This window comes from Aquarana catesbeiana, linkage group LG04, assembly GCF_042186555.1.
Source record: "Aquarana catesbeiana isolate 2022-GZ linkage group LG04, ASM4218655v1, whole genome shotgun sequence".
NCBI classification, from domain to species: Eukaryota; Metazoa; Chordata; class Amphibia; order Anura; family Ranidae; genus Aquarana; species Aquarana catesbeiana.
This window is the reverse complement of record NC_133327.1, coordinates 228,237,205-228,264,712: the sequence shown is the minus strand read 5'-3', so window position 1 is coordinate 228,264,712 and position 27,508 is coordinate 228,237,205. Positions and strand designations below refer to the sequence as shown.

At 40.8% G+C, this 27,508-nt stretch overlaps 1 protein-coding gene across 2 annotated transcripts in view; it reads right to left on the bottom strand.

Annotated features, from left to right (window-relative positions):
* The window catches only part of NAALADL2 (N-acetylated alpha-linked acidic dipeptidase like 2), a 2,111,880-nt gene that overhangs the window by 1,721,996 nt on the left and 362,376 nt on the right, over nucleotides 1-27,508 (bottom strand). The gene's annotated exons all lie outside the window — the stretch shown is intronic.

Here is a 27,508-nt window from a genome sequence, read left to right as displayed (position 1 = left end):
GTGAAAACAGAGAGGGGAAAAGCCTAAAAGAAGAAAACTAACACAGCCGCTATACCTAATGATTGGTAAGCTGCAATATGTGACATTTTTGGTTTTTGGTTTAACACCACTTTATGTTAGCTGATCAAGGAATCCATGTAAACCCCACACTTTCTGAATTAATTGATTACTGAAATGGTATAAGGCCAGGTTCACATATGTGGAAATTGGATGTGGGTTTCTCCGCATCCAATTCACATAACATGCCGGTTCACAAATGTCTGGGGAGACCACGGTCAGCATTCCAAAAGGGTCCTGTGTGTGTTTGGGTTCGTTTCAGGTGCAAATTCAGGCAAAAATTAGTACCCATTTTGCACCTGAACCAGTGAACAGAAATGCACCAGATCATGCTGAGAAATGCGGCCGCACATACACTATATTGTCAAAAGTATTGGGGCACCTGTCTTTACATGTAGATGTACTTTATTGGTATCCCAGTCTTAGTCAGTAGTGTTTAATATTGAGTTGACCCACCCTTTGCTATAACAGCTTCAATTCTTCTGGGAAGGCTGTCCACAAAATTTAGGAGTGTGTCTATGTGAACGTTTGATCATTCTTCCAGAAGCGCATTTGTAAGGTCTTGTTGCGCCTGTCTTTACATACACATGAACTGTGCAGGCCAGTCAAAGCACAAAGCAAGGTTCATAAAGACACAGATGAGTGAGTTTGGGGTGGAGAAACTCGACTGGCCTGCACAGTCCTGACCTCAACCCAATAGAACACCTTTGGGATAAATTAGAGCAGAGACTGCGAGCCAAGTCTTCTCGTCCAACATCAGTGCCATAGACACACTCCTAAACCTTGTGGACAGCCTTCCCAGAAGAGTTGAAGCTGTTATGGCTGCAAAGAGTGGGCCAACTTTTGAACCCTACAGACTAAGACAGGGATACCATTAAAGTTCATGTGCGTGTAAAGGCAGGCGCAACAATACTTTTGGCAATATAGTGCAGTTTATTTCCTATCAATCATACCTTTAAATGCATTATTATTTCACCTTCTTTATCAGGATTACAGTGCTGCTCATCTTGCAGTGAAATCATGCAACAATGTTGTCACCTTGTGGGACAGAGTAGACTCAAATAGACACGTAGGAACATGTAAAGGGGCGAGTGGCACTACCTATATGTCAAAAAGTGCTTTACCAAATCACTCTATAGTGGCTAAATATTAAAAGACACAGTGCTATTGTGGAATAAATTATAACAAAACAGTTACCATAAAGGTGACAGTGTAATAGTTATCACACCTCACCTACCCCAATAGGGGCTGCACTTGCTGGTATAAAGCATAGGCAACCGAACTGTAGGTGGACAGCATGCACTCTGATTGTGTTCCATCTACTCGCTCAGCCTCCTGGAAGTCACGTGATGTGCGTAGTGACTTGTGACATGACTTGTGACTTGTGACGTGACTTCCAGGAGCTGAGGGAGTAGGTGGAACGCAATCAGAGTGCACGCTGTCCACCTACAGCTCGGTTGCCTATGCTTTATACCAGCAAGTGCAGCCCCTATGGGACTAGGCATTATGCTGCATAAACTGCATTTTTTGTCTGTTTGTTTTTATACATTTTTTCAAATAATCTTTTAATAAACAGAAGTTTTGGAAATACTGCGCTATGGGAGCCAATTTCTCTTTTTATGAGGATTATGAAAATTACATCTATCACAACCCGGATATCCCAAGACTGCTCGAGGAACTGCAGAAGCTGACACCAGTGGTTACCTGCCAACCTAAGGAGTTACATGTGCATTACCCCTGCAGGGGTAGTAGAATCTGGTGAGTGGGGACCCTTGAAGAGGAGCACGCAAGTCTCCTGTCAAGATTTTGTGATCACAAAATCACAAAAGTAGTGAGTGCACAGCTTGTATAATGGTGTAAATTTGCTGTCCCCTCAAAATAACTCAACACACAGCCATTAATGTCTAAACCACTGGCAACAAAAGTGAGTACACCCCCAAGTGAAAATGTCCAAATTGGACGCAATTAGCCATTTTCCCTCCCGGGTGTCATGTGACTCATTAGTGTTACAAGGTCTCAGGTGTGAATGGGGAGCAGGTGTGTTAAATTTGGTGATGTCACTCTCACTCTCTCATACTGGTCACTAGAAGTTCAACAAGGCACCTCATGGCAAAGAACTCTCTGAGGATCTGAAAAAAAGAATTGTTGCTCTACATAAAGGTCGCCTAGGCTTTAAGAAGTTTGCCAGCACCCTGAAACTGAGCTGCAGCAAGGAATGCATTAAGGTAAAAACATTTTAGGCTTTACAACTGATAATAAGACTTAAGCAGGCCATACATGGGTCAAATTCCAAAAGAATTTTCTTACGAAACTCGTAACTAAGGATTTCCTTTTTAATTTTGCACCTTTAGTGGGCTGCAGCAACGGCTAATTTTCATGCGGCCATCGAATTTGCGTGATCGGGCATGTTGGAAATTTTTGGAAAAATAAATTAATTTCTAGTCAATGATCGGAGAATCGTGCGAGAAATATAACTGAAAAAAAATGCGCATGAGCTGTGACCTGGAATGAAAAGAAGACCCTGATCCATGAAAATTCTTTCTTTACTTTCTTTCTGAGGGGACAATGAAGGCTTGTTTGGTCGAATTTTGAATTCAATGGAGGCACCATCGAATCACAAAATGCATGAAGTTTCTGATTTTCAAAAGAAGTTTTTTCGGAATTTGACCATGTGTCTGCAATATTGGGTTTGATTTACTAATTTTGATTTGATTTATCAAATCAAAATCTGGTGCAGCTGTGCATTGTAGCCAATCAGCTTCTAACTTAATATTAAATCTTAATATTTTTTACCTGTGATGAGGGAGTGGAGGGGAGATGGAGTCCTGCTGTTTGTGTCAATGGACGTAGCAGTGGGGCCCGGGAGAGGAGAGCGGAGGAGCCAGAAGCACCGGTGGGGGAACCAAGAAGAGGACGTTCGGGGCCGCTCTGTGCAATTCCATTGCACAGAACAGATAAGTATAGAGATGTTTGTTATAAAAGAAAAAACAAAAGTTCCTTTAAAACTACTGTAATCGTTGACCAAAAAACTTGGAAGCTGGTTTCTTGGCAGAGCTGTACCAAATTTTCCATGCTCCAATTTTAGTAAACCAACCCTTTTGTATCTAATTGGGAATCATAAAAAAGATTAAAACATGGCTGAGACTCAAACACCAGCTCACCTATTATACTTCACAAATGAATTTTTCCTAAATGAATAACCTGGCCAAAAAAGATGCTAATATAATATAGAAATATAAAAATATTTATGTCTAATAAATCACAGCAATTTAGCTGAAAAAATTACCCCCCTATTAAAATGAGTGGCCAAGACAGTCATAAAAACAAAAACACAAGAAGAGACCAAACAAATAGTACTAAATATAAAATTGATGCGCTTTAAATAAATAGTGCACAATATGCTGCTGCGACTAAGCTTAAATCCAGGAATAAAAAATGCATACATGTGAATAAAATAAATAAATAATTATGGTGCTAATACATGTGTTAAAATTGCCAAAATAAATCTTCAAATTGGTGATGTGACGGTGAATATAAATAAAATAATAATAACACTCTGAGTACAATGTCCAGGCAGAGATAAATAGTGGGGGAAAGTAAAAATAATTAAACAGTTCCTTCCCTTAATCCAGAAGACCTTATTGGAAAAATAATGGCAATAAAAGAAACAACAAACCATATCAGTCACCACGTAATTACTTAAAACCTTATCAATCACCGAATAATCGCATGAACAATATTATCGGGAAGACAATAGAAGGAATAATGGCTATGTGGACCAAGCACGCTATTATCAACAACCAAGAGATTACCAAACTAATAACTATAGGACTGAACCAAGGGAGTACTACCAATATGCACACAGAAATGAATCAAGAGATTATCACCAAAACCCTGAGAGAAATGAACAAAGAGAATACCAACAATATACGAATGGAGAAGAATATCGGGAATATCAATTCAACCGGAACAGGAATGAAGGAGGAGAAATTGAACTTGAATCTAGGCATGAACCGGCATGAACCGACAAGAAGTCCCATTCAAACTAACAACAGGTATGAACCATTAAGGGAATATAATGATGAGGAGCAATCAAGGTCTTTTTCAGAATATCGCCGGAACGAAGACCCCCACAAACAAGAACACCACAACAGGGAAAAAAGCCCAAACAGAAAAGGGGATGCAGAGCAGGACGGAAAGTCCAAAAGAAAAAGAGAGTATTAGGAGAAGGCATATATAACCTCAGTGGAACAGAACTAACGAGAGTTGAACTTGCGACATTAGACAAAGGTTTAAAATATGCCCCTACAAGAAATCTTGATAAATTCCAAACGTATATTGACATACAAAAGTACACCAGGAAACGGAACATTAAAAAATACATGCTATCTAAGCCTCCCAGTATACAGAATTTGGAAACAGAAGCATCAAGAGGCATTATTCACAGTAGCCTCAGAAACAGATCATTGTTTAATCCACCGGTACTGAACAGTGAGCATATTCAAGTCTTCAATAGAATGGTAATACAAGATCTTGAACAATTAAAATACAAGAAAATATCTGAACCCAACAATATACAAATAGGTATTAAACGGTTAGAACAAAATAAGGGAATTGTAGTAAGACCTGCGGACAAAGGGGGAGCAATTGTGGTACTATCTAAAGAATATTACAATAATGAGTTACTAGGACAACTAAGCGATACTAATACTTATATTAAACTCAATGGCAACCCAACAAGAGAGTACAAACGGGAATTATCAGATTTAATCTGGAAAGGAGTAAGTAAAAATATTTTAAACAAAAAAGAGTCCAAATATTTATTGCCTGACACGTGTAGAGTACCCATCATCTACATTGTGCCGAAAATACACAAGAATTTAGAACAACCGCCGGGCAGACCTATCATAAATGGTATTCAATCTATCAATGCCAGGATAGGTGAATATGTCGATAAATTCTTACAGCTGTAGCTTCGCTATATACAGTTATCGATCATAGTGATGCAATAGAAGCATCCAAATGGGCTATGGACAAATTCAGCCATCTCATATCCAAACAAAAAAGATTTATTTTAAGAAGCCTGGCGTTTGGAATACAGCACAATTACTTTTGGTATAAGGACAACTACTACAGACAATTAACTGGGATTGGAATGGGAGCTAAGTATGCTCCAAGTGTGGCCAATGTTTTTATGGCCAAGTGGGAGGATGAGGCAATCTTCTCAAATACCCCAGACAATATTGTGCTTTACAAAAGGTTCATTGATGACTGCATAGTAATATGGCAAGGTGACGAAGCTAGCTTAATACAGTTTTTTAACCAATTAAATATCAACCAAAAGAACATCAAGCTTGAATACGAAATAAGTGAAAAAATAGTACACTTCTTATGCCCCGTACACACGGTCGGATTTTCCGATGGACAATGTCCGATCGGAGCGTGTTGTCGGAAATTCCGACCGTGTGTGGGCGCCATCGGACATTTTCCATCGGATTTTCCGACACACAAAGTTGGACAGCAGGAGATAAAATTTTCCGACAACAAAATCCGATCGCGTCAATTCCGACCGTGTGTGGCCTGTTCCGACGCACAAAGTGCCACGCATGCTCAGAAGAAATTCCGACACGGGACAGCTCGTTCTGGTAAACTTAGCGTTCGCAATGGATACAGCACTTTCGTCACGCTGCAATGTTAAAAATGGTTTAATACAGCGCACTCTCTTCTTCTTTATAATGTGACAAGAATTAAGTCGTTTTGCTGCTCATATTCACACACACTTCTCACAAAGTTTTATTTGTGTTTTTTTAGTGGGATTCCCTCAATATATTGTTATTAGTTGTCACATCTGACAGTTTTATTTATTTATTTTTTTTTTTTTGGATTTTCAGCCTTTTTTTTTCTTTAATGTTTGGATTTTTTCCAAGGCTGATCTTTGCTCAATGTTATTTTTATTTTTACTCCAGAATATTTTTGTGTGTGTTTTGTGTGTCAAGTTACCCCAACACCATTGATATCTTTTATTATTTAATCTCCAGGAGATTGTTTGGTGTTGGTGTCCCTTGTTCATTTCACATTGTATATTTGAAATGTACCTGAATCCTCACAAACAAACTGTCATTTTTGAAGTAAAACACATAGGAGAGTATAATTCAAAACAAAAATCCTTTATTAAGGGATCAGAACCAAACAAAGAGGAAGGCAACACTGGATCAACATGAGAAATTAGCGAAGCCTGGGACCCCCACGGCAGACATCAATTCTTCAACATCAAAATTGGTGGCCTGAGGAGTCCATATGTAAGGGAGGGCAGTCTGGTCCAAAAGTCCCAGAGATCCGGATAGCAGCAGATGACATCTGTGTCCCCAGGCTGTGGTACCACAAGAGGCTGCATCTTTTGGCCAACCAGACTGAACCCAGGGCAATCACTGTCTGGTCTTCCTTCCACGCTTCCTTCCGGGCTGTGGCTGTGCAGTTGGGGATGTGGCAGGAGGAGGAGTAGGACGAGGAGGAGGACTGGGAGGACCTGGAGGAGGACTGGGAGGACCTGGAGGAGAGGGAGGAGGAGGAGGAGGACCTGCAGGAGGAGGAGGAGGACCATCCCAAAGCTGTGTGTGAGGTGTAATTTGGCCCCTCATACCTTTCTCCAGAGCCTCTGATATGAGGGCCTCACACATGGCTTTTTGGCCCTCCTCCATCTTCTGCATTTTATATGCTATGAATGCAGCAACGTTCTCCTGCCTGGTGTGGGGTGCTCCCAGGACCTCTGTAGCCCTCCAAAAGAATGCTATAGCCGCCTCCTCTAGGGCACTCGTCCTACTGCCACTTTCTGTTTTCAGGTGTAGGGGAGGGACCTTGATATCAGCCAGCCGGCTCGGCCCGGCCACCTACTGGCTGAGACTTCCCTGTGTATGAAAAAGGGACATGGTTGTAATGTTTTGCATCATCAATCACAATCCTAAATTAGTACTCCCAACTAACATCTAGTTATCATCATTGATTGGACAAGCAGAAATATTTAGAGGAATGCTATACCTGGCTCAATCTGGGCTCCTCCACATATGGCCTGGAAGGCCCAGGTTGGGCATCAGAAGCCTCAGCCAGGGGGGAAGGAAGCGTGGAAGGAAGACTGGAGAGGGATGGCCTGGGTTCAGTCTGGCCTGCCAGAAAGTGCAGCCTGTCGTAGTACAACATCCTGGGGACATAGATGTCATCTGCTGCTCCGGATCTCTGTGAATCCAGGACTTTCTTGCGCTCCCTTAGATATGTGCTCCTCAGGCCACCAATGAAAATCTTTAAATAAGTGATGTCTGCCGTGGGGATCACCTGCTTCACAATTTCACACAATTGCTCCAGTGCTGCCTTCCTCTTTGCTTGGTTCTTGAAATGGGGGTGGGTAATCTCCCACAGACAGGGCAGCTTACTTAGCATATCTATGAATACTGACATGAAGTCATTATCTTTCATTAAGATATCCATGTTCACTGCAAGACACAACACAAGACAAAGCCTAATGTCAGACAAAACTCTCCTAATCTTGTTACACTATAGGCCTCAATCTAGAAGCAGTATAGGCACAAGTTTGGCTCTTACCTTCGTTCTTACGATCGGCGCGTCCAATGCTCCTTCCTCCGCTCACAGATCGTACGTAATACGCACGCGTGTTACGCTTTATACACACTGCGCATGCGTGTAACTCCGCCCGCCCCTGACGTTTTTTCTAGTCTATTCCCCGCCCCTTTTCGTTCGGCGCAGTGGGTGAAGAGCACATGGCGGAGTTACAGCAGGTGCGTGCTAATTCGAACAATGAGGAGGAAAGCCGGATCCAGGCACGTCCCGATCCAGAAGGAGACGTTTTAAGGCCACAAATATGTCATTTGGGGAGATGTTGGAGATGGTCGACATCATGAAGAAGTCCGACTATGATGGAAAATATGGGCCTTACCCCAACCCCAACATCAGAAAGGCCAAGATCATGGCGAAAGTGGTCAGGAGTTTTGAGCGGAATTTCGGGGTACGAAGGTCTAAAGATCAGCTCAGGAAGTGGTGGTTGGACCTGAAGTTGAGAGAGCCAGAGCAGTAACGAAAGATCCGGAGAGTGCTGCAAAAAAGTAAGTAGTTGTGCTGTGTTCCTATTCTTTCTGTCTTTATTCCGTTCGTTCTGCTCCATATGCTTTTAGTAATTGTAACGTTTCAAAAGGTCAACTTTAATGTTCATGGGCCCATTATTCGTTCGTATCAAACATTTTTCTTTCGGCCTCTAGAACACCATTGCATTTTCACACATTTTTGGGGGCCTACTTGGATGCCAAATATTTGTTTGTGTGGATGGGTTTGTTACTAGAATGAAATGCAAACTAGATTGTGTGTAAGGAGAGGACACTGAGCAGCTGTTTTCACATCTGGACACTGGAGCACTAGTGTGGGACCCCAGAACACCCTTTTTATTAGGGGGCACACAGGTGCTCCAGTGTATACTATAGGGGGGGCTACATCTGTGAAGCTTGTACCAAACAGGTAAAGTATTGCAGCTTGACAAAGGGCAATAAAAAATATACATCTTGGAACTCGGCTAAAATAGATAATTGTACCCCACTTCCAAGCAATGTTTCCTATTTCTAGTTCTGCCATCAAATATCTGTCTGCTAATTATACCATTTTTGTTTTACATAGGGGAGAAAAGACTCGGACACCCCTCATCCCAGGAGACCAGAGACCCCCCCCCTCTGGAAGAAGGGGAAATACCAACCCAAGAAGCTGAGCAGGAGGAAGAAGAAGATGTGGTGGAGATTGGCACCACAACAGGTGAGTGTCTGCGACCACAGACTCAGGTAAAAGAGATGGATGGTGGCAGATTTTTGAGACCTTTTTTTTTGTTCTTTATCTCTTTTTAGGTGATCGTGATCCAGAACGCTTTACATCTGAAAGTGCCCAGATACTCATCGGGGAGATCATGGGGTGTAATCTCCAATTGCAAAACATCCAGCAACAAATCACTGATGTTATTAAAAAAAATAATAACATCATTGATGTTTTGGGGCGAATTTAAACCCCACAAAATCACCTGTTTTATGTTACTAAAATTTTTACAATGTTTAGAAAAGCCAAATTTGGAGGATGCACACAGTGTGCCAACATGTGCTATCTGCCATCACGGGAGATCAATGGACGCGTTTTGGGGGTGCAACCCCTTCCTCAATTATAAAGTCGCATTGAGGAAGGGCTTGCTCCCCCAAAACACGTCCCTTGATCCCCCCTGATGGCAGATAGCACATGTTGACATTCTGAACTTGGTGTGCATCTTCCAAATTTGGCTTTTCCAGGGGTGATTTCCCCCCATCTCAACGCTATATCAAACACAGTTCCTAAATACTCATGTCTGATATAGCCTTCAGGTTTTACCATATGTGAACTTTGTAAGTTCAAGTTTTTTGGCTTTCTTGTTGGTTTTACACAGGCCTGTTTTATCTGAAATGGATATTTCGATTTTTGATAATGCTACTGCAAACATTGTTATACAACAAACATGTTGGTTTGTTTTAAAAACCTTGCGGGAATGCACATGTGATTGTGCAGCTATAAAAAAGTGCCTTACTCAAGAATGTGTGGATTATTGTCTCAACACTACAACACTTTTGGGGTAATTGCTGTTTTATGCACAAATGGGGGTTATTTCCTAAGGGCAATTACACTTTGCACTACAAGTGCAGGTTCAGTGCAGTTGCAAGTGCACTTGTAGTGAAATGTGTTTTGGCATTTAGGAAGTACCAGCCAACACTATTTTTTATAAGGTTACCCAATCACGACATTTTCTGCACTCAAAACATTTCTGTCAGGGTCAGCTAAAACAAACACAAGCAGTAAATGTCCACCAAGAATTTTTTTTTGTTTGTTTTTTATTTTACAAAGGTGTCACAGATTCTCTGGCATATTGATAGCCCCCCTACCCGCAAAGAACTCCAGGTAGCGTAACCGGACATCACGGGCATTCAGGGAGGGCAAGCCAGGACGGCCACTTTCAAGCGCCGTCAGTGTTGATGGATTTGGGATTCCGGCCTCAGGCCCAACTGAGCCAGCATAGTTGGCTGAATGTTTTCTTAAAAAATTATGGAGAACACAGCAGGCAAGTATTATATGGTTCAGTTTATACTCCGCCATATGGATGGGTGTCAGAAATAATCGGAACCGGCTGGCCAGGATTCCAAATGTGTTCTCCACCACTCTTCGGGCTCTGGCCAGCCGGTAATTAAAAACCCTCTGTTCCGGGGTGAGGGTCCTCATCGGGAATGGCCGCATCAGGTGGTCCCCCAGCGCAAATGCTTCATCAGCAACGAACACAAATGGGAGACCTTCAACATTGTCCTCTGGAGGTGGCAAGTCCAAGCTGCCATTCTGGAGACGCCTGTAGAACTCCGTCTGGGCGATCACTCCACCATCGGACATCCGGCCATTCTTCCCCACGTCCACATACAAGAAGTCGTAATTAGCCGACACCACCGCCAACATCACTATACTATTAAACCCCTTGTAATTATAATAGTACGACCCCGAGTTGGGTGGTGGGACGATGTGGACATGTTTCCCATCAATTGCCCCTCCGCAGTTAGAAAAGTCCCACCGCTGGGCAAAGTGGGAGGCCACAGTCTGCCATTCCTGTGGCGTGGAAGGAAACTGTTGAGGAAAAAACAATAAACATTACTATTTTTTCACAGAAACATGGCAAGCAGATTATACACAAACATTATGGGGCAACCTCCAGATAGCATTTAATAAGGGGAATTTAACAAGGCCAAAGTATAAGGTACACCTATCATATTCCCCCTCCCCCCCTCTCATGGGCCATCTCTAACATTATAGGGGGGGGACTCTTGGACAGGTAACCCTCTTCACTTCATTTTGAGATGAATGCCTAAATACAGGGTATTACTTGGAACAGCCCCTCCTTAGTTACACTATTAGCAGACCACTGGACAGGTAAGAAGTGTCTGAATACAAAGATATAAATACACATTGTACACATTTGAGGACATTTGGACATTCTGCTATTACCTATCAAGATACAAAAACTTTAAACAGTTCCATTGGAAAGTATACAGGCAGGCCCTTGCACTACATGCTTTGGGGAATTCATCCATAAATATGACCAGTAAAGAGATGGGTATAGTGTGTATGGGTTTGGCAAAGTCAGCAGATAGATGATTGAGGCTAGAGAATTGGGATCAGCTGACTTAGCAGTTGGGGGAGGGAGGGTTACCAAAAATTTGTGGACACCACAAAAAAAGCCTCTGGCACTCTGCCTGAATTTAAAGCTAAAATAACATTAACAAACATTTTAGGGGGTGTTTGGGGTAAAGCACTACTATGGAGCTGATAAAATACATTGTTAAGTGACTACATGAGGCGAATATAGGGCAGGAGACACCATGCTGGAGAGGTTATTGAAGGGCAAATATGTATGAAGGACATAAAATAATAATTACATAAAAATCCAGCATGCATGAGGACAAAGGGGACATTCACAGCATATTCCAATCATGGTAATTAGGGAATGAGGAAAGAAATACAAGATATTAGCAAACATTCAATACAATAAAATATGATATAAAAGGATAAAAATCTTACCTTCATATACTCCTTCTGCAGGACCTGTATGATGGCAGAACAGGTCTCTGGGATAATGATCCCCAGAGCCTGGGGGGAGATGCCTGTCGAGAACTTCAAGTCCTGCAGACTTCTCCCTGTGGCCAAATACCGCAAGGTAGCGACCAACCTCTGCTCCGGAGTGATGGCTTGCCTCATGCAGGTATCCTGCCTGCTGATATAGGGGGTCAGCAAAGCCAACAGACGGTGAAACACGGGGTCCATCATCCGGAGAAAGTTCCTGAAATCATCAGGATTATTCTCACGGATCTCACGGAGCAAAGGCATATGACAGAACTGGTCACGCTGAAGCAACCAATTCTTGGTCCATGAACTCCTCCCCACCCTGTTCATGGACTGGACTTGTGTCAAGGTCAGGACCCCAACACCAAGCCCCCGCACAGCACGAACTCTACGAGGAGTACACATACGAAACATGGCTAGAAAACGGTCGGCTGCTCAGAACGAAGTAACAGAACGCACTGAAGAACAGCAAGGCCTGTGAAGAGCGACCTGAAAACCAGTAACGAACGAACAAGAATACAGTAACTAAAGTCACGCGGAACTTGCTTGCACGCACTGAAGAGCAGATACAAACCCACAAGCACAAACTGAACGGCAGAAAACGATCTGAAAGCCACGAGTCTGAAAAAGCGCGAATCGTCTCTCACCAAACTTTTACTAACACGAGATTAGCAAAAGGAGCCCAAAGGGTGCCGCGCTTGGTTCTGAACCGACCTTTTCTAGTCTCGTCGTACGTGGTGTACGTGACCGCGTGGTTGTCGATCGGAAATTCCGACAACTTTGTGCGACCGTGTGTAGGCAAAACAAGTTTGAGCCAACATCCGTCGGAAAAAATCCTAGGATTTTGTTGTCGGAATGTCCGAACAAAGTCCGACCATGTGTACGGGGCATTAGATTTAGAAATACAGCTAGTAAACAATTCCATCAGTACTAAAACCTATTTTAAAACAGTGGAAAGAAATAGCTACTTACCAGTGAACAGTTGTCACCATGAACCATGGCTTATCAATATTCCCAAGGGGCAACTCATACGGCTAAGAAGAAATTGCTCAGACAATAATGAATATCTGAAACAGGCACAATTGATGGGACAAAAGTTTGAAGACAAAGGATATAGCAAGTAATTCATAGCAGAAAAAATCAAGGAGATTAATCAAACCCCAAGGGAGTTGCTGATCCAGGATAAAATCAAAGATAATAAAGATAATAACGATATACCACTGATAATGAACTACAGTATTCAACATAAGAAAATGGAAAGAATCATCAGAAAACATTGGCCTCTTTTAAAATCAGATAAAACTCTCTGCAACATTCTACCGGATAAGCCTCGCTTCATTTATAGGCGAGTCTCCACATTAAGGGATCTAATTGCCAAAAACGTCCCGGAACCCCCCAAAAGATTGACGGAATTATCCTTTTTCCAGTGGAAAGGGTTCTTCCCCTGTAAAAGATGTTACACTTGCATCAATACCCAACAAAATGGGCAAAAGTGTAATAAATTCACAGCAACAAGTACTGGCAATGAACATACTATTAAGGACTTTATATCGTGCAGGACGGAAGGAGTAGTATATGTTTTGCAATGCTCATGCTCACTACAATATATTGGTAGAACCAAGAGGCCTATGTGGAAACGCATAAGGGAACATATCCAGAACATCAAAAAAGGGAACTCAGTAAAAGCGAGTCTAAATGGATATTCCAGATGGGGACTCTTGCGCCAAATGGCTTAAACATAGAATTTGATCTTAATTGCTTCATATCAGATTTTTAATACTCCGTGATACTCTCAAGACATGCCTTATTAATTTTAAAACATTTATTACATATATATTAATTTTTAATTTTTAAATTTTAATTTTTATTTCGTTGGTATTAATTGGTACGTAAATTTATTGTCTCTTTACACTCAATATCATAATAATGATAGTCTATATTTTAGTATTTATTTTAAATAAAATACATTTTTATTATTTTTTATAATATCATAGGGATCATATATTTGTTTTTACTGTAAATGAGTGTATAGTATCAAATATTTGGGTTGTGCATCTAGTCAATTATGTATATTAATTTATTTAGTATTTTAATTTAATTTTTTAATATAAATTTTTTTGAAACATTGTTGTAACCTTAATCTTTTATTTTAAGTTTTTTTTATATTTTTTATGTAATTTTCACTAGTGGATGTGAGTGTAATACGGGCCTATCCAATATGTTGCTAGTAACTACACAATGTGGATCAATTGGTAGTTTACTTGCGGAAGTACACATACATAAGAGTGATTTTGCTATCTATCCCAGTATGTAATGACATGCGATCTGAGGTGTTAACATTGAATGTGTAGTAACACTATTTACCACTGGAGGGAGTTTCGTGACCGCACTAATTAGGTCCATTTTTATGTTCTTATTTTTTATTTGGAAGTGTTCTATATTTGTTTGCAAACCTGTATTTATAAATATATGTTCCCCTTTTAACAATTTGTAAAACAATTCAATAAGGCTTAAGCCAAAATATTTACATGTCGTTAGTAGCAGAAAGCAGTATGATGATCCAATGAACACAGCGCTGTCTCCATGGTAACCACAATGCCATAGGACTTAAATACAGAGGCCATGGCTTCCTGGGTTTATCCTTGAAAAAGTCACGTGTCAGTGATGTAACGCGTGGGAGGAGCTTAGGACGTTCAGTGCTGCAATACACCTGAAGGTTAACAGCAGCTGTTTCTCTATGGGAAACCTTGTCCACAGCGGCTGACTGCAATCTGTATATTTGAATGCTTCTAATAGACCGGGAGTTTGTGAGTGTATCTCTTGTCCCTGTTTTGCTTATGTGCTATCTAATAAGTTCACTGCACAATGATCTATTTTTTCTTTGCTTGCTTTGCATAAAACCTTTATCCTGAGAGCCGAATCACCAGCAGTATTATGGCTTAAGTGGGATGCAAGAAAAACTAAATATCCTGATACAAACGATCTAACCCAGTGAGTCAATAAATCTGGATTAAGGGAAGGAACTGTTTAATTATTTTTATTTTCCCCCACTATTTATCTCTGCCTGGACATTGTACTCAGAGTGTTATTATTATTTTATTTATATTCACCGTCACATCACCAATTTGAAGATTTATTTTGGCAATTTTAACACATGTATTAGCACCATAATTATTTATTTATTTTATTCACATGTATGCATTTTTTATTCCTGGATTTAAGCTTAGTCGCAGCAGCATATTGTGCACTATTTATTTAAAGCGCATCAATTTTATATTTAGTACTATTTGTTTGGTTATCTGATCACCCTATATTGATAGCAGCTTTAATTTACTGATTTTTTTCATAGCACTAACTATATTGGTGTATATATATTTTTTTTTAAGCACAATTTATTTATATCACACATATCTATCCACATCAGCGCTTGGTTTTTATTCATTTTTTTTAACAAGAAGAGACCACTCATCTTCCCCTCTATCCTATACCCTGCTCCTAAATTTCTATATAGCATGCATGCCACACTTTGTTCAGATAGAAATCTCTTCACACTTGTCAGTATTTTTTGATCCAATAAAAAGTGTACCTCAAATTAGGATGTGTTCAACACCTAGTTTTATATCTCAGAGGAGACTGGACTGAATGCATTGAATCTGGGTCCACAACCCATACATGCATCCCCTCACAATGAGGGACAATGCAGTTTCCACATTGCAGTTGAATATCAAATGATGACAATTCAATATGCAGAAACAGTGCAAAATCTTGTTTGATTCATTCAGATTTAGTTTTTATCATATATTAGTACTGTATATAGGGATCCACATGCTGGTCTATTAGGATTCATAACCATGGGTCTCCACCCCAGGAGGCCTAAGAACACACTATACCAAGTATGTGCATTCCAGAAGAAACCCAGCAACAAGGAATTTCCATGCACATAACAGAACTTGATTTGCCAGGGTTGTCTCAGATATGGTAATTGTTCTCCATCATAGGGACATACAGTGCAGCAAATTCCAAAAGTCTGACTCTGGGGGTGTATATACATAAGGCATCAAGCATAAATGTTCCCAACAGATGATTGTGCAATTGGGTGGCCAATAAAAGCCAGTTAAGTGTTCCATTCCAAAGTAAGTTTAGATACTTATCAAAATCCTAGGATTCCTTCATGCCACTAGCTGCTATGGAAAAAATGTCCAGCTATTTAGAAGCTTTGACTGCATATTCACATGCATACTGTATGTAGCATTGTAAATACTGAAAAATGCTCATGAAATAAATGTTTTTACTTTACATAACAGTAAAAAGGTAAATGTGTATTAGAGTAATAAATTAAATATATTATTCCCCAATCGCATGAGTATATTTTTCAGTGATATAAGAATGAGCTTTGGGTTTAGACCAAACCTGAATTTGGTCTAAATTTTTGCTGAACATCAAACCTCTCCTGCAGCAGGAAATGCTACATTTAGCAGCAGTATTACAATCACTGCTATTTGTGATAGCTTCCTGCTCAGACCAGTTAACAGGGATCTAATAACAGCCACTAGTCATTTCCGCCTGGCCCATAACCTGGAGAGGAAGCAGGTCCTAAACCTTGTGCACCTTCAATATACAAGCACATCTACTTGATATTTTACTTTCCTACCTAAGGCTGGGTTCATACTATTGCAAATTGGATGCTGGCTTCCTTATGGAGCTGGTTCACACATCTCCGGTGCAAACTGCACAAGAGTCCTGTGCGTCTTCTGGTCTGTTTCAAGTCCAAATTCAGCCAAAAATTCGAGCTGAAATTGGACCTGAAATGGTGAACAGGCAAGCACCGGACCTCTGCTGTGAGCCGTTCTGTGCTGCGGTGTGAGCCCGCCTAATGCTTTTCACACAGATCAGTCTGTTGCAACAAATTTTATTGAGAAATTATGAACATTTTTTCAGTTTGCTGAATACAGAAACAGATAAAACATGATTTGTACTGTGAACCAAGGTCGACCTAGTAAATCTCCTTAATTACTAGCACCTCTAAACAATGGGGTCATGTGTCTCATTTGATAAGGTCAGTGTATAACCTGCATCAGCCCCAAAAATGTAAAAGGACTCTGTAGTAGAAAAAAAATGGCAGCACCCTGTAGAAGAAGCACCTTAACAATTACCTTTCCAGCTTCATTGTTCCTCCAGGTACTGATATATATATAAGTTAATTTGTTTGTGACTGTCCCCAACACCCCCAAAATATTAACATTACCCATTCTTAAGACATTTGTTAACATTGCAGTAATTCGTTTTTTTTGCTGATTACCTGGTATGTTGAGAAATGTGTCGGTTGTATTTTTTTATGAACTGCCCTGTCCATGTGCACCTGATATTAGGAACTAGTCATTGATTGAAGCATCTGCCATTTTTATTTTGCCTGCTGCACTTGCAAATACACACTGGAAATCTTCTTCAGTTGCCATTGTGCTGTGCTGGGATTCTGGTGTTTTTTTTTGTACCTTTAAGGAGGAATGGGCTACCCCCAGGTATATCTGTCTTCAATATATTTATTGCTGTGTATGTCCCAAGATGGAAGCTCTATTTGATTAGAGTTTGGGATCACACTTTATAGAGGGATATTAATGAGGAAGTGTGGCTTCCACATATATTTGGGAGTGTATGAAACTAAAATCTCTTTTTTTTTCAATGCAAATTATTAAAGGATTGCTGGCTATTTTATGTAGGCTTTTATTGTTGTCATTGTATCTGTTAGGCAAATTCACCCACTCTGTCCTGATCACCAGTGTCACTAGGAATGCAAGTTGAACAGAATACAAGAGCCGAAATAGGGGGTGAAATCTTCCATTGAACCTAATTAGCCCCATGACAATGACCTAAGCGGTGTAGTGCTACCCCTACAAGAGCTGCTGGTCAAGATGGGTCCTCTTTTCATTGCCCAAACCTTCTCAATTACCTCAGCCCCTCTCTGACGCACAAGGTGTATAAAACAGCATGCAGGGTGGGCGGAGCTAGCTGGAGACCAAGATGGACGCGCAGTAGCAGAGCTCCGGTACCAGCGGGATATCAACGGCTGATATCTACCCACCTGGGCCATCTAATCTGCCCTAAACAAGGCGATCCAGCTCCTGATCACCCGGGGAGCAAAGCACAGCAATGCCACAGAGGAAAAAAGAAGAAAACCATCCTAAATGCCTGATGGAGTTCTATCCCCTCGAGCTCCGAAAAAATGGTGCCGGCTCTTCCTCCACGCCAGCAGCTGCAGCCAGCCTTGTTACTCACAACAGGGGAGAACACAAAAAAGATGCAGCCCTCCTAAGGGATTACAATGCCCACCATCCACACCATCATCAGGGAGCCCCGAAAAGGCACGATTCAAGGCAGATGCAGCAGATGCCAGCAATGAGGTGAGCTATCTCACAGACTCAGGGGATAATACCAGGGAATTACCAGACTCCATAGATGCTTTCCCCACTAATGGCCAACCTGTCATAGATACAATGCTGAATGAGATGCTGGTTTCATTTAGGGGCTCACTTCATACAGATATGATTTCATGTATGCACAAGTTTAACAGTGAACTTAGGTCTGTATCAGACAAAGTGTCTCATGTGGAACACAAGATGGGGGAGTTTGCCACCACAATTAATGACCTGGTAGATGCTAATGAAGATAGAGAGGATGACATAGAAGGCATAAAAGCTAAAATGGTGGATATTGAGGATAGATCCAGGAGGAACAACGTGAAGATAAGGGGGTCCCAGAATCTGTCAAACAACATGACCTGCGGAACTATGTGTCCCAGCTCTTCTCCACAATTTTACCTGATTTGTCAGCACTGGATTTCACAGTGGACAGGATTCACAGTCTACCCAAACCCTCCTTTCTTTCGGATAATGTGCCTCGAGATGTCATCCTGAGATTACATTTCTATCATACGAAAGAGAGACTTATGTCAGCCGCATGGCAAAAGGATCAGATCCCTTCACCTTATTCCAATCTGCAATTCTATTCTGATTTATCCCAGTATACCTTGCAAAAGCGCAGAAACTTGAACACAATCACGAAAACCCTCAGAAATCATAAGCTTGGGTACAAATGGGGTTTCCCAACCAAATTGATCGTCACAAGGGAGGAAAAAGAATACGTGATAGACTCTGTCACAAAAGGAATGGCAATACTGAATACATGGGGGATAATCCCAGAACCTCAGACACACCCACATCAGGGGAATTCCACTACAAGATCTGAGCCTGAATGGCGCACTGTCAATCGTAAAAATGCCCGCATTCACAACTGACCCTAAAGTGGGCAAGAAGATTAACACCTAACCCGCTGGGGAGGGAAAAAACTCCAATCCGTATAGGTCTAAGGACTTCCTATCCCCGAGTTATAACATGAGTGACTATCAGTCACACCCAACCTTTTTTCTTGTTAGTTGGCGTTTAGCCACAGTTATGTTGACTTTATGTTCTTGCGCAATTTCTTTTTTTGCCTTTGCAGTCAGTAAAACCACTTCAATTCCAGAGAAATCGGAAAAGACTTACAAACCAAGCTCAGAGATTCTGAGATCTCTTGAAGATACATCTCCACATGGCCTACTTGGAGAGACTTCATCAAATGTAAGTGTTCTAAACTGCACACGAAACCACATATCACTTACCACCTTTTCATATGGCGGTGAAATTCTTAACCATTAATTCTAAGGGACTTAATCACCCAGCTAAGCGCAGGTCTTTATGGAAAGAAGCATTGCAATGGAACTGTGCCATTCTATGTATCCAAGAGACACATTTTCAATCTACAGCACCGCCAAAATGCACCCACCCTAAATTCCCATTTATTTACTACGCCAACTCGGAAACAAAGACAAAGGGAGTGATGATAGCAATCAGGGACACAATTGCCTTCCAATTGCATAAAAGCATTATAGACCCTCAGGGTTGCTTCATTATACTAGTATGTGACATCAACTCTACTACGTTCACGATGGTAAACTTATATGCACCCAATGTCAGGCAAACCAAATTTTTTCATAAACTAATGAAGAAGATACGTCTAAACCAAAAAGGCTCATTAGTAATTTGTGGGGACTTCAATATCACCCCTGACCCATCTGTAGACTCTTCCTCTAATCCTAAATGCTCTCCACCATCTTTACTACATTTAATCTGGAAATATGAACTTTACGATGTTTGGAGGTGCCTAAATGTAAATGAGAGCGACTTCATTTTCCCTATGGAATGCTCACAAAGCTTTTGCTAGAGGTATTTTGATACAACAAGGGGCAAGGGTCAGGAGAATGAGGCAGCAGCATACCGCAGAAATTATTAATCAAATTGATTTACTTGAAAAACAAAACATGATCAACACATCTTCAACCCTAACTGACCAAATTACTCAATTACGCACAGAGCTCAAATTACTGCTCCTGGAGGACTTTGAAAAAGCCTCCAGGAAATTAAAACTGTCATACTGCACATGTGGCAATAGAGCAGGTAAATTACTAGCCCAACAATTACGAGAACACAGATACAAAACGCACATCCAGCATATTATTCATCCAAAGACGCAAATAAAACATCAACACCCTCAAGACATAGCTGATGCCTTCAGCCATTATTATAGTTCTTTATATAACCTTAAAGATGACACTACCATTCCTCAACCAACATCTGACACTATAGAAACATTTCTAAAAACAGTTAATCTACCAAAATTGACAGAAGACCAACTTCATATACTAAATTCCCCAATCACAGAAACGGAAGTAAGGCAAATCATACACTCTATGCCACCCAATAAGTCTCCAGGCCCAGACAGCTTTGCTGCGGAATATTACAAAACCTTTATAGAAGTCTTAACCCCGCATTTGGTGAATACAGTTGGTTCTGCTGCTGCCTCTTCATCCTTCCCCCCGAGATGCTAAAAGCAACCATTATTGCATTACCCAAACCAGGTAAAGTTCCAATCTCTCCGCAAAATTTTAGACCTATATCTTTATTGAATAACGATGTCAAAATGTATGGAAAACTGCTAGCTACTAGACTGATAGATATCTTACCTACCATAATAGATGTGGACCAGTCAGGATTCACCAAGGGAAGACAGACATCGGATGCTACCTGACGCCTGGTAAACGTGATACATATAGCTAACACAAAATGCCCTCTCTGCTCCTTGCGTTGGATGCAGAGAAGGCGTTTGACAGAATACACTGGCAATTTCTGGCACAAGTACTGCAGAAATTTGGTTTTGAGGGCCCCATATACTCGGCCATTATGGCTGTCTATTCCCAGCCCTCAGCTCAAGTATACATTTCAGGTGCACTTTCTACTCCATTCACAATTAGCAATGGGACTAGGCAGGGGTGTCCCTTATCCCCTTTGAAATTCAACCTATTAATGGAACCACTGGCCTCCCATTTACGATCAAACCAACATATCACTGGTATACACATAGGTTCAAGACAACATATAATTAGTCTGTTTGCAGACGACATAATACCGATGCACACGACAGCTGACACCTCATTGAACATGGCTCACAAGGCACTACAAACATTCAATAGAGTGTCGTACTACAAAGTTAAGGAGACCAAATCATATATCCTAAATTTAGGAATCTCAGAACAAACCAAACAAAACTTAAAACAACAATTCCCTTACTTATGGAAGGCAGATGGGATCAAATACCTAGGTATCATACTAACCCCTAAAACAGAAGACCTACTAGCTGCCAATTACACCCCATTTCTGAAATCCCTAGAAGATAAACTAAAGGCACTAACCAGAAATGAACTATCATGGCTAGGTAGACTGGCAGCTTTCAAGATGCAAATATTACCACAATTATTATATCTCTTTAGAACCCTTCCAATCCCACTACCGAATTCATACTTTAATACCCTATAACCTATACTAAACAGATATTTATGGCAAGGGAAAAAAGCCAGGTGTGCTTTAAGCAAATTAATCAAACACAGAAAAGCAGGAGGGATGGGTCATATACACCTACAGGACTATTACTTTGCAACGGTACTGGCACAACTTCAACACTGGCTAGTCCCGGAATCTCAGACACTATGGACAGAAATAGAGCAAACACAAATACCAAAGGGCTCTTTAAGAGACTTTCTAATGACAGCCCACCTTAACACATCTTTAGATGGCATACTAGCTCCCACTATACTAGTCCACCTTAGAAACTACCCACATTGGTCCGGCACAACACTACCGTTAAAACTTCCCAGCTCAGCACTTGGCCAGTTAATTCCAGACATCAATTTAATAACATGGCAAGATAAAGGAATCCATTATCTAGAAGACATATTAGATACTACTTCACTTAAATCATTTCATATATTAAAGTCTGAGTTAGATCTCCCAAGAACAGAACAATACAAGCACATACAAATCTCACAACTTCTTAAGAAGAAACCTCATATACTCACCATACTACCCAAACAAATTACCCATTACTACCTACAAACCCCGAGACCACATAAAGGAATATCAATTTTATACTCAGGGCTCCAAGAGAAGAACATGTGTGTAAAGTCAAATTCTATGACAGCATGGGAAAGAGAACTGGGAATAGAATACCCAATAGAACAATGGGGGAAATCATTTAAACATACCTACTCATCTACCAAAAGCACAAATTTGTGGGAAATGCAACAAAAAATTATCCTTAGATGGTACTTTATCCCAAGTCGCATATCCAAGATTTATTGAAATGCCTCACCAACTTGATGGAGGTTGTGTGGGGAATCTGGTACATTGTTACATATGTTATGGAGTTGCCCCAAGCTCATAAAATTGTGGTCCCAGGCCGAAAACATCATGTAATATTACACAGATGAGCTATACACTTACACCAGGAATGGTATATTACATTATTACGAAGATTTGTAACACGCGCTGACTGATTTCCATTTTATTTTCATTTTTATTTTCATTTTTACTTCAGTTTATTTGTTTAACCTACAAAAGTTATTATAGGATCAAATGATTACTTTAATGCATACACAAACCTTAGCAATTCTTTAAAAACATTTGAATGGACACAAGATCAAAAGGGATATTTGTATGACAATATATAACGAGTCTGGTTGAGGCGACCATAGAGAAGGATCGCATAAAACCGTACAAGTTGAAAGACCTGATTAATAAATACAAACTGTATATTCCTTATGCTATATAGATTAATCTAGATAATTGCAAAATATACAATGTGAGTAATACTTATGCAAAGACAAAAGAAATGTGTATAATGTTAAACCTTTTTGTAAATCCTTTATTTCAATAAAAAAGATTGAAACAAAAAAAAAAACAGCAAGCAAATACAATGAAACACTGGTAGTAATTCCTGATACTGGATAGTAGTGCTATATCAAAGAGTAGGCACCAATCCAATTAGCAAAGGTAAGTTTAAAGTATTGTCACTCAGTAAGGTTGATAACCGAACACATGCACATCAACTGGTAATTGTGGTAACACGGTTTAGCATAAAAGATGGCTAACAGTAAAGGCTAAGTATAAAATGGCATGTAGTATCCACATCATCATAAATAGTAGCAATGCCACCCAAAATGCAATGATGTGCAGTAATAAGACTTGATTTACCAAAACACAGAGATTATACTGCCAGCACTCACTAATGGCAGCTATGCTAGGCCTAAACTAACTGGACAGGCACTGTCAGGGATTAAATGACTCAAAAGGGTAATGGGGAATTTGCAAGATGGATTATGGGAGGGGCAGTCCTTTGGATTGACTGTCTGTCTGCTATCATTGGGGCCCCTTAAGCTTTGTGGCACTTTATAATAGTCTTTTGAACCTACATGCAGTGAGGTGTGAAGAGGTACAATACCGTTTTAGCACTGGAGGGTGTGGACCAGAGGTGGTAACAGTTCGGTGTAAACGCAGCTCAGAGTTGGTAATGGTAAAAATTTGGCAGGGCACAGGTCTGGTTTAGAATTGGTGTGGATTTGATACACTAAATGTCCTGCTCTCAGAGGTTTCTGTTTATGCTAACAGTGCAAAGGCAGACCAGTAACCCTCTGACCAACTTCCAGGTGGTAGTAGGCTCTGGTGGTGGAAGAGGCCCCCTCGGTCCCATCCCCGTGATTCTGAATTTCAGTTGCCTGGAGTGGAGAGTCAGATGAATGCTCTAATTTACCTGTGGCAAATGTGAAGAGAAAACAGGCTGATGGTGCTATTTAAGCTTTGATGACTCAGCTCCCAATCTTATAATCAGATATAATTGGCTTGTCTTTCTGCTCACAGCAATGTGCACTGGTAGCTGTGTATGCACAGACTTCCCTGGCACCAAGAAAGCAGGCTAAAAACACCCCTCATGGCTTCTCCTGCTGCCCAGAGTCTATTGGACTCTGTAGTCCAGAAAGTCAGTTGCTCCATTACATGGCTCCTTCCCTGGAATGCAACTCCCAGGGTTCCAAGTGCTCTGCAATAATAGTCCATGGGCTGGTCTGCCTTTGGCTCTCCCCCTGCTCACCAGAGGAGACTGGTGAAGCACAAAAATAATATCACAATGGAGAGAAGGAGGCAGATAGAGGGCAAAATCTCCTGTTGTTGCAGACCAACACCTGGCTACAGAGGGAAATTCCACTTTGGAAAGATATTCTCTCACTTCTTGTTGAGGCTACAGGGCAGGGAGTAAAGGGAGATCTCCCTAAAAAAAAACTTACAATGTTTTCAACCCGCCCCTACTCTATCCAAAAAGAAAAAACACACATGCACTGTGGCCCCTATAGCATTAAAGGGCGTTTTGTTTATGCGGCTGGAGCTGACCTGGTTCTGCATGCAGGAAGGCTATGGTATTTAATGAGGCCGCAGCTGTACAGACACAGTCACTTGTCCTAATTTGACAGGGATGCATGGGCAGATGAACAGCCCCAAATGCAGACTGTGTTCATTTGTGGCTGCACATCCACCCCTGTGTGTATGCCAAATTAGAATGAGTGACTGTGTCTATACAGCTGCTGTGTCCTCATATAGTAACATGGGCTGCCTACACACAGCTCAGGGCAGCTCCAGCCACATAAATGGACCACTTGTGCTGCATGGGCCACAGCTCTTGTATGAAAAGACCTATAGTTGATTATTTTACAGGATGCTTTCGTCCATGTGTATTAGTAACTACATTAATTGCATGGTAAACATAGTGTTAACTAATTGGGGCAATATATGCTTAGGGATTTTTAAAGACTGCAATTACTTTTTAACTACAGTGACAACATTACATTATAGGTAACATATTTTATAATAGCTCTACTTCAAAAATATAATTTATGACACTAAAAATGGCAGATAAAGTATTGATGCCATGATTTGTGTAATATATATATAGGACCGAGTGCCTAAGAAAAAGAACAGATTAAAATATGAGAAAGCCAAGCTGTGATAGCATTCTGACCTTTGACATGAGTTTTATTTAATTTAAATTTACATTTAGGATCATATCTTTGCCAATATCATGGACTGACCAGACACAATAGATAACACTTAACAGTTTTCTTTTTACTAAATCAATGACAATGTACAAAATTCAAAGATCAGCAACTTCATATTTCAATTTAGACTGGCTTCACACATATGAATGGAGGTAAAACGTGTGTATTACCACATTCTACTATATCTAACAGTAACACATGGTATTCTGTGTTGTGCGTTGGTAGGTCCAGTTTTCCTTCTGCTTCTGTGCATTGCCTGACTGGGCTGGGCTGAATGGGCTGCCCTAAAACAGCACACATTAACACATAAAATACAGTACCTAAGCATCAAATGTACAGGTGAGAAGAGGCCCTTAAATTAAAAAAAAAAAAGTAAAAGCTTTCAGTGAGCTGTGAATGCTTTTCAACAAGCATGTCAAACTGTTTTAAAGTAAATACATTTACTTAGTATACCTTATTCTGTATTCTGTGTGACACCATGCAGAAAAAACACACACATGTTTACACAGAGATAGTAAAAGAGGAGGAGTATGCATCATATAGTTAATTTACTAAAGGCAAATTAATTGTTCATTTTGCAATGTTGACTTTGCAAGGAAATTATCCGCAGGAGTAAAGCTATGCTAAATTCCGTCATCCAGTCACACTGTGGATGATGCTATGTTTATATTTTCTTTGCATGTGATTTGATATTCTTGCAAAGGTAAATTCCATCACATTCACTAAGTTCTGGGGAACATTTCCTTTCAAAGTTTAACATCCCTTGTAAAGAAAATGCCCTATTTGCCTTTTGTAAATTAACCAATATGAATCATGCTTTGTGTAACTGCAAGTATCTCTGCTTCTTGCATTACCAATCACACTCAAAATTCTAAGGCAGGTTTAAATCTTACTGGTGCATTTAGGTAACTTGGGATTTTTGTGTGTAATGCCCTGGACACACGGGTCGGACATTGATCGGACATTCCGACAACAAAATCCATGGATTTTTTCTGACGGATGTTGGCTCAAACTTGTCTTGCATACACACAGTCACACAAAGTTGTCGGAATTTCCAAACGCCAAGAACACGGTGATGTACACCACGTACGATGAGACTATAAAAGGGCAATTCAGTACCAAGCACGGCACCCTTTGGGCTCCTTTTGCTAATCTCGTGTTAGTAAAAGTTTGGTAAGAGATGATTCGTGCTTTTTCAGACTTGTGGTTGTCAGATCTTATTTCTGCTGTTCAGTTTGTGCTTGTGGGTTTGTATCTGGTCTTCAGTGCGTGTAGTGAGTACCATTGACTTGTCATTATGTTCTTGTCCATTCATTACTGATTTTCAGGTCACTCTTCACAGGCCTTGCTGTTCTTTAGTGCGTTCTGTTTTCTAGCTATGTTGAGTGTACGTACTCATCGTAGAGTTAATGCTGTGCAGGGGCTTGGTGTTAGGGTCCTTACATTGACACAAGCCCAGTCCATGAACAGGGCAAGGAGGAGTTCATGGACCAAGAATTGGTTGCTCCAGCGTGACCAATTCTGTCACATGTCTTTGCTCCGTGAGAATAATCCTGACGATTTCAGGAACTTTCTCCGGATAACGGACCCCGTATTTCACCGTTTGTTGGCTTTGCTGACCCCTTATATCAGCAGGCAGCATACCTGCATGAGGCAAGCCATCACTCCGGAGCAGATGCTAGTCACCACCCTGCAGTACTTGGCGATGGGGAGAAGCCTGCAGGACCTCAAGTTCCCGACAGGCATCTCCCCCCAAGCTCTGGGGATCATTATCCCGGAGACCTGTTCTGCCATCATCCAGGTCCTGCAGAAGGAGTATATGAAGGTAAGATATTTAATCCTTTAACATCACATTATTGTATTTAATGTTTGATAATATATTGTATTTCTTTCCTCATTCCCTAATTACCATGATTGTAATATGCTGTGAATGTCCCCTTTGTCCTCATGCATGCTGTGTTTTTTTTTATTTTTTTGTCCTTTATACATATTTGTCTTCACTTACCTCCCCAGCATGCTCTCCTGGCCCTATATCCACCTCATCTACTCAATTAACAATGTATTTTGTCAGCTCCATAGTAGCGCTTTACCCTAAACAACCCCTAAAATGTGTAAAATGTGATTTGTGCTTGAAATTCTGGCAGAGTGCCAGAGGCACTTTTTTTGGGGGTCCCAAAATCATTTGGAACCCTCCCTCCCCCCAACTGCTAACTCAGCTGATACCAATCCGCTATCTATCCTCAATCCTCTATCTGCTGACTTTGCCAAACCCATACACACTATACCCACCTCTTTTGTGGTCATATTTATGGATGAATT